We start from the raw sequence: 9634 nt of genomic DNA, 5'->3' as shown, positions 1-9634 counted from the left end.
AAACAAGAAATCTTTCTTCTACCTCCTCTCAAGCACAATTCAGCGCCATTCATTGCACAGTGGCCAAATGTAACAGTATAATATGTTTGCTTCTCTCCTTTGAACACCACGGCTCCTTCCACTTATTTACACCTACTCTTATTGCGAGTTGATACCTTTTCCATCCGTTCGAAAATCACAAATTACGCCATTCGAAACGATTCATGCTCCTTTCAAATCCCAAGGTTATAAGTACTAAATCGGATTTTTTTTCTTTTTTTTTGTGTCTAACTAGTGCTAATTTGGGTACTAGTTTAGATACATCGTCCAACTAGACACCCAGATGGTGCTAGTTACTGACGAGATGAATTCGAAACACAAAAAATAAAACTTAATTTAACTAAATCGGTGTTCGTTCTTTTATAGATAAAAATTAAACAGCAACACAGAGGTGCCCAATAGGGGGGTGGTTGAAACAATGCTTTGACTGAATAATGATAGTTTCCACTTCGTAAGTTGCCAGCTTACATCTACACGCTACAAGGAATGCACTGCACGCATAACTGAAGTAACAGTTCTCTCTCCGTTCAAAACGTCACAGTTTCCGTGAGGCGACACAATCATTGCGTTTGCCGTATTTGGGTTTTTTTTTGTCGTTTCAAATTGGTGCTCCTGTCACATTCCTATTACATGTCGCACCTGCGTGGCCTGACTGCATACAATTTTGAGAGTCCAGTGTGGTTTGGAGAGCCGGATATAAAATACAACAACTGCACTGGTGATTTGTATTTATTTATATTGCGTCATTCTATTGATTAATTCGTCGTTTAACTCCCGTAAATTCCGGATAGATTTCTAGAGATGACAACCATTCCGAGATATTCGCATTCAAATTTTTTCGTTAACTTCATTCGTGGATGGAACCAGCGCGCCGCGAACAGCCGGCTGTGATTTGAAATTTAGTGCTCAGATATTTTCGAATGTTCTTTTGAAATATGCAATATTTTTTTCGATTTCTTGAACCCGAACTTTTCATAAAACTCTTTAATTTTCTTATTTTTTTCATTCATTGCGTGACAACTCGATCAGATATTTTTTTCCAAAATGTTCGCCCAAGATTTTCAAACAAAGATTTTGTAAACAAATCGCTATAGCATATAGTTCTCCCTAAGGAGAACAATGCTTGGGTGACATCTAATTTTTCTCCACTAAAGAGATAATTGGCTAAAGTCACACTACACAAAGGACACAAAACCTATAACTAAATTAATAATTTGCGTCTCGTTAGAATCCCACTCCAGTTAAGCTCAGCCGGAAATGAACCGGTATTCTGGCTGGTTCCAGTTCGTACACCGGCTGCATTGACACAACCGGTTCTAGTTAGAATCGGTTGTGTCACCGGAGCCCGTGTACGAACTGAAATCAGCCAGAATTTCAGTTCATTTCCGGCTGAACTTTACTGGGAATGCTCTATGCCGCTGTTAAACTTATTCCGGAGACGTACAATACCGGTTGGTCAGATTCCATCATGAAAATAATACGATCGAAAAGCTATTTTCGATTTATTTTTCTCCAACTATGACAGGTGGAGGAAAACAAATCGTTGAACACACTAACACAGTAACAGATTGTCAAGTACTCTTGACTGAGAAAAAACTAGGATAACTTAACCATTTTTTCATCCATTTCCAGGACATCAAGACGGTCAGCTAGAAACCATTTACAGAGCACTCATGGGATTTCAGACCAAACCCGAATGAAAAATTTAGGACGGTGTAACATCAATAACAATCTGTAGTTTTCGGTATGAAAAAAAAATATCGATAGTTTTACCCCTGTCGTCTGTAGGGAAACGCCAAAAACTGTAAAACAACCGATAAATCAATAGATCTAGCTACCCTGAATACGAGCTTTTTTTTTTAAATAAACGATATGAAGACGCGAGCTTTTCATTTCCCTCTCTTTCAAGGCAGCTGCGCCATCTACAAGTCAGTTTTAACAGTCGCTTGAAGGGATTATTAGACTTATAGATGGCGAAGTTGTCGCGAAAAAGAAGAAAATTTTTAAAAGCTCCCGCCTCCCACTGAGAAACCGAAAAAAAATCTTTCAAAATCGTTCAACATGGGTCCATCGATAGACGTCTGTTGAACGGTTTTTTGGACGTTGGGCGTCCAACGAACGTCCCGTCGTTGAACCCGTTCTTAATGGGGCGGTTTTTGCAGAGCACTCTAGTTAGAGTGTGGCCAAGAGGCCATGACGTATCCAAACGAACATGGAATTTGACGTATACACAATAGAAATATGTCAAATTTCATGTTCGTTTGGATACGTCATGGCCTCTTGGCCACACTCTAACTAGAGTGCTCTAGGTTTTTGGCGTAATCAGATGTCAATCCGTAGGGTAGGGGAAGTGGGGGTAACACGGACATATTGAGGATATACTCAAATATAACATAGAAGAAAAAACAGTTGTCAACATATAATACTCGATGTAGGGATTTTATAGGGAGAACCGATAAATCAGTATCTAGTGCATCAGATAAAAGTTATCTAGCTCACTAGGTCAAAGTTGCATGTTTTGCCTTTCTCATATAAAGAAAGGCTATGCAATCACTGTAAAAATCGACTTTTTAACCGAGGCCCGGAGGGCCGAGTATCATACACCATTCGATTCAGTTCGTCGAGATCGGCAAATGTCTGTGTGTGTGTATGTATGTGTGTGTATGTGTGTGTGTCATTTAAACTCACACAATTTTCTCAGAGATGGCTGAACCGATTTTCACAAACTTAGTTTCATCTGAAAGGTATAACGCTCCCATAAGCTGCTATTGAATTTTTAGTTGATCCGACTTCCGGTTCCGGAGTTACGGGTTGAAAAGTGCGGTCACACAGCAAATTCCCATATAAACTGGTACCACCATAATGTTCAAATGATGTAAAACATATTAAAATTGATGTAACATTACTCTAGTTTGCGGGTCTGGATCACTAATGATCAATCAAAGCAGCTTTGACCACATTGGCCACCTATGACGGTTCATGACGCCCTCGGGGAACCCGCCAAGTTCCTAAGCTAATATCACACCCATTCCACAACGAATTCTCTACCGATTTTTACGAACTTAATTTCAAATGAAAGATACAGTAATGCCATTGACTGCTGCTGAATTTCATTCGGTTCTGACTCTTGCTTCCGGAGTTACAGGGGTGTTAGTAAGGATACACTGGAATTTACCATATAAATCGGTACAATCGTAATGCCTCAGAGGCTAAAAACAATTGAAATGGTCACCAAATTACTTCTAATCGTAGATCTAGATCACTGATTGCCAATCAAACATTCTTTGAATATATTGTCCACTATCGACGATTCCGGAAGTCCAGAATTCCGGGCATATTCCACAATTAAAGTCACATCGGTGATGACTGAACCGATTTTCTCAAACCAAGTCTCAAATGGAAGGCAAAATATGCAGTTGAGTATTGCGTAGCCGCCCCTTCCCCCCCCCCCCTCCCCACCTTGCCCTTACACCTCCCTCCATCATCACTCCCCTCTTCTTGGATCACCCTCACGCCCAGATTTCCTTCATCCACCCCGTATACCGAAATAAGATGAAGGATTTCTGACGCATCCTCCACACCCACTCTACTAAACCCCCATTCCCTACACGTTCAAACGCATTCCACCAACCTTTGCAAATTATAATCACATGAAGATAACATTGAACTCATGCTTATTAAGCTAATTAAATATTATTCTTTTGCCTTTCTTATATAGAAAGGTTATGCAATTGCTCCAAAAACCGACTTTCTAACCGAGGCCCGGAGGGCCGAGTCTAATATAACATTCGACTCAGTTCGCCGAGATCGCAAAATATCTGTGTGTATGTATGTGTGTATGTATGTATGTGTGTATATGTATGTGTGTATGTATGTGTGTATGTGCGGATTTGTTAACAAAATGTCCACATCGGTTACTCGGAGATGGCTGAACCGATTTTTACAAACTAAGATTCAAATGAAAGGTATAATATTCCCATAGGTTGCTATTGAATTTCATTTTCAACCGACATCTTGTTCCGAATTACGAGTTGAAGAGTATGGTTACAAAACAAAATTTGTTGATTTTTCCAAATCGGTTTCTCGGAATTTTCTGAACTGATTTTGACAAACTTGATTTTAAATGAAAGGTCCATCAGCTGCTGTTGAATTTTGTGTGGATCCGAGTTCTGGTTCCTGAATTACAGGGTGATACGTACGATCACGCAGCAAATCCCGATTCTAACGAATTCTGCGATGAATGTAAAAAGGTGATTTTTTTTCCAAAATGTAAACACAACTGTTGAATTTGTAGATCTAGGTCCCCAACAGTCATTCAAAGTCTCTTTGGCCACACTGGCCACCATCGACGGATCCGGAAGCATCCAAAGTCAGAATAACGGTTATATTGGTTTCTCGAAAATGGCTAGATTTGCTCAACTTAGTCTCAAATGAAAGGTGTTGCGTCCCCAGAAACTGATATTAAATTCCATCTCCATCCGACTTCCAGCACCGGAGTTACGGGTTGTGGAGGTCGATCACATAGAAAACTCCGATTCAAACCGATACCGCGATGAATGCAAAAAGGTGCTCTTATATATACTTACCAAGTGTAATAAGAATGAAAGACATTTCCATAAAGTTATATTGTACGAACCAGCTATTAAATCATAGTTTGGAGAAATGAGAAAGGCACAATTGCACCTCTAGGTGGATTAAAACAGGTTTTTTTATATACAGACACTGAGAACTGACACACAAGTAAAATTTTCAACTTGTGTAAGAAAATAAACAGTCGCTTTGAAATGACAACAGCAAGTAGCAACTTGCCACTGGTCGGCGCTTCGATCGGCCAGCAATCGCTATAAGGGACTTGTATGCAAACTTGGATACAATGGTGACTCACGCATGCGAACCTGTATGCGATGGTAATTTTCAACGTAAATGTTTACACAGGTTTTTCGGGAAAGTTTCTTCTAGCTTATATGTCTGTTCTCTGTGATACAGAGGAACAAAAATTCCCGTAACAATTACATGAGCTAAAAACATACAATGGATCACTGAGAATCATGTTAGGTTAGCATACTTTCTATTCCCTTCTCTTTTATTCTGCTGTGATTTTTATGCATTTTCTAGCATAAACATCTAGTAAGCATTCAATTAGTGGATAGACCGAATATATCCAATGCATAAAATTTACAGCAGAAGAAACGAGAGGTAGATAGAAAAGTATGCTATCGATGACTAAATAAAGTTCTACGTGATGTTTGTATTCATGTAACCATCACGTGAATTTCTGTTACGCTGTATATAAAATACACGTAAATTTTACGTGATGAGCCAGATAGCTTTTATCTGTTGCACTGGATATTTACATTTTCCTAGAAATAATAATAAAAGCATATTCAACGTTTCAAAAAATAAAGCGCTTATATTTATTTCTGCAATTTATGTGCAACTTTAATTAAAGGACAAGAACATGAATGTTAAACATTACCTTGCCGTTTGACCGGTTTCCTGCCTTACTTGCAAAATCTTTGCAGACTGATAATTTGTCCATATGCCGATCTCTGGAAAGCGAAGTAAATTGAACATGAGTTTTATATATCTTACAAATAAATACATGCAATACTTATGTTGCAAACCTCTAATCTTGAAATTCCAAATCAATCAACATGTTGTCGGCCATTTCTATGTTTGATTTTTCACACATGAAATTCACTTCAATGTTATGTGCTATTAACATAGACTCTACATAATTGCCAGATATGATGTATAGGAATCACGTAATGTATGTTGAAAAACGATTTTTTTTATCTATGTGAATATTCATGTAAAATTTAAGTAATTTATTTTTTGAGTGTACAACCCATTCCGGCTTAAGGGGTTATATCTACTTGGATTTCAAAAATATTAGGTAAATTTGCGATTTTTTATTTTATCATTGTTATAGTTTTTTTTTGTAGTACTGTTTTACATTTGTTGTAGTACATGTTTAAAGGTATTCGTAGTAATTTTTATGTAGCACTAATTTTCGAAATGAGTTTATTATAACTCTTGTTATTGTTCTACGCGAATCCGCCAACACATTTTGAAAGCAACTTACTTTTCGAAAGATCTTTAATGCACTAACACTAATGTACATTCTGACGAAAGTGGCTTCCTGAATCAACAAGCATTCGGTACGCATTCAAATATATGCGCATTTGGTCTTTTGGGGGAAGACACTCAACGCGTAAAAAGAGAAGAGTCACTTAGGTCGCAGGACACCTTAGTGCTGTAAGTTTAGTTCTAGTAGTCGGATTCTTTTGGAATTTTGTAGCAACATTCTTGGGGTAAGGTACATTAAGAAAACACAAAAACAAAATTTTCAAATTTTTCGATCCACTCAAGTAGATATAACCCCTTAATCGGTTGTTACATTTGCGCTGAAATTCAAAGATAAAATATGACCTAAAAATCTAGCGGATTCGGTCCACTAATTCCACCAAATCAATAGTTTAACCAGTTGGAAGAACCTGATTTATAGATTAAATCTCCGCTCTAGGTTGCTTCATCAACTCTACTATAGTTTGTGAATGACTCTTTGGATTGCAAATAGCTGACGGATTGCAACAGTACCGGATCATACGGTCTGAGTGATGTCCCGATTCGCAAAAGTGAATTTAATAAACCAGATGTCCGTTTGTTAACTAAACTTAATTGTTTTTGTTTATTTTGTTCGTTAGGACACCCTATTGACGCTTATGAAAAACTGAAAGAATTTTAAATTAAATATTGGATTATTGTTAAATTTTTATGGGAAGCGTCAAGATACTCCCTGACACTTAAAGATGCAGACAAATGCGTTCCGGGTACGTGTCCTGAGACTAGGGGGAAATCACTCTAAATCCTGCGTTAAAATAAGGACACTTTTGCCGCTCCTAATAAACCTCATCTCTCTCATCAATTCGATTAGTATTGCCAATCTCATTTCTTTTGACAATGCAAATTTACCAAACGGGAAAAGTTTTGGATAAGACCAAATTTTTGTGCATAGGGACATAAGACCTAACATAAAGTATGGTATTTTAGTGTTTCAGATTCTCCTCGTCAGTAACTAATTGCTACTTAGAAAACCAAATTGGCGCTAGTTATAGCTAGTTAACTAGTGCCAATGTGGTGCTGGTTTAGACTTTTCTAACTAGCATTAAGTTTGTGTTAGTTACTGACGAGGAGAATCCGAAACACTAAAAAAATACTTTATTTTTAACAAGTTTTCAATCCTGTCGTTCCCGTATAATCCCGGTCAGTTTACTATGATCTGGTGGATCCCACTAAACTTTTGCTGAACCGTAATACTAAAAGTATTTGGCCATTTTCTTCACATTGTTTTCAAAAGGCTCAAACATGTATCCCTATCATGGTAAATTCTTTTTCCCTTTTTTATTAACGATTAAGAGTGAGTCAATTTTTCTTTTTCATGCTGTAACGACATTCATTCAACAGTTTCAACGTCTTAGTTTGGAAGCTTCCCGTGCTTTATCTTTTTGTGGCTTCTGAGCCGGTTGCTACGTCACTTTACGCTTATCCGGGGATGCCGCAGACTCAGGTGATTCGCATTCGATAAAAAAGCTAGAACATTCTGTCTCTTACGGTAGAATACAAAGGGTTAAATCGTCGAAAAACTCTAAGTATGGTTATATGACACTATTCCACGCTTTTCTGGACATTCTTCCTTCACATGTTTGCTCTTCCTCCAGTACCATAGCTCGTAATATTAAAAATGCTTCACACCTTCCAGTCCCTTGCTAATTCAATTTCATTACAACTTCGAAAATGAATAAAATCAGCATCATTTAGAATTCGGACATATTATTGATTTTGTAGCACCGCATTTGGGAGGCACAAATCTCTGATCAACATGGGAAACGTGCCATTTGAGCCAGACGCTACATGGTATTTTGTTCCAACTTCAAGCTATTTGTGCAGTATCCTGAGTTGTTTTCCCAGTTTTGTTAACTTCCGCTTGATAATTGTCCAATACGTTTCGATTGGGTGTAGTAGTATTTTGCCACATCTAGCCAGAACTTCATTGGGTCTTTGTTAACCTCTAGCTTCGCATCCATCGTTTTCATGCAGGATGAATAGGTTGGTCTTAAGTCCACAGGTGCTAATTCCTTACCAAATCATAAGTTACTGAGTAAATTTATCGGCAAAAACAAGCTGGAATTCGCTAGGGATCTCGTGCTAAAATAAAACTTTTTTTTTCTGGGAGTCTGCAGAAATTTTCTGTTTTCGTCTTCCATGTAGCGCCATATTTCGTCTCAAGACGAAACTTTCACTACTGAAACACGAGTATTTTCCGAACAAATCGCTGTCAGTATATTCCAAATACGACCACCACAGGTTCTGCTACAGGATTAATTATTGTTCCGCACTTTTGACCGGCCATGGGAATACCACTCACACGGTTCCTTTTTACGTTGTGTTATCTAGAGAGAAAAAAGGCTCGCTGACCCACTAACAAAACCGAACAAAGTGCCTGAGGAACGAGAATCTGTGCAGACTTACCGCTCTACCGTAGTTGTTTCCTCGTCCGTCCCTTGGGTGCAGGGGTTCCGGCGTGCGATTATCCACCTCCCGTACGTTGAACCGTTCCACAGCAGCAGAGACAAGCAGAAAATTTTCAATGGCTCCTTCGATGTCGTTCCACAGAACGCCGCAACCCGTTGTCACACAGTGGTGATTGCTGCACACTTCTCCACCGATTTCAATAATCCACAATATGAATTTTAGGGAAACTTGCAATTTTACCCACACCAGAATTAATAATGGCGCGTCCGGGCGAGACAGAGACCGTCCGAAAATCGTTAACACTCCACACAGGCGGGAAAAGCCAGAGATGCACAGCAAGTTTTCTCCACCACTGGCCGTCCGCACTCCACCGGCTCAGAAAAATTACGAAAATGCGGTTTGCTTTTTTGACAGCTCCAGTGCTGCCGTTATTTCGACAACCCATCGCGGGTGGGGCGCGTTCACGTGCGTGCTACACACTCCCGTCTAATACCTCATTATTGCACTTATAATTACCCTTTACCCACTTAAACGTAACAGCGGGTTAGGTTCTTCCGTACACACGGGTAATTCTCACGGGCCCGATTTGTCACACGTCGCCTATTTTCTTCCGGTAAACAAACGTTTCCACCGAAGCTTTTTCTTTTCGCGAACTCGTCCCTCTTAAGGTTAGAATCGATCTGTCTGGTTTCACCATACAACCAAAACAAAAACCCGCCTTTCACTACCGCCGCTTGATGAATAGCGGACTCAGCACTAGTTTACACCGCATTGTCTCGTCAAGGATTACGTGACTTGTGTGGAAGTAGATATCTGGTAGCTTTTTTATGCTCATCATAAGATCGACATCCCTAAAGAAATTAGAAAGCGGACGATGTCCAAGTTTACTAAAAAATACATAATTTGGCAAGCAATTTGTTCATGTGGAAAGCGTAGCACCACGGTGTATTTGAAAAATTGCCTCTGAGGTCTCACGATGTCCATACACTTTTCTAGACTAAAGCGTCATGTCATTAATCGAAAGCTGTTCTGGAGTGATGCAAGACTAAGGAGGTTAATG

Source organism: Topomyia yanbarensis, chromosome 1, assembly GCF_030247195.1.
Source record: "Topomyia yanbarensis strain Yona2022 chromosome 1, ASM3024719v1, whole genome shotgun sequence".
Classification (NCBI taxonomy): Eukaryota; Metazoa; Arthropoda; class Insecta; order Diptera; family Culicidae; genus Topomyia; species Topomyia yanbarensis.
Note: the sequence above shows the minus strand (reverse complement) of the source record.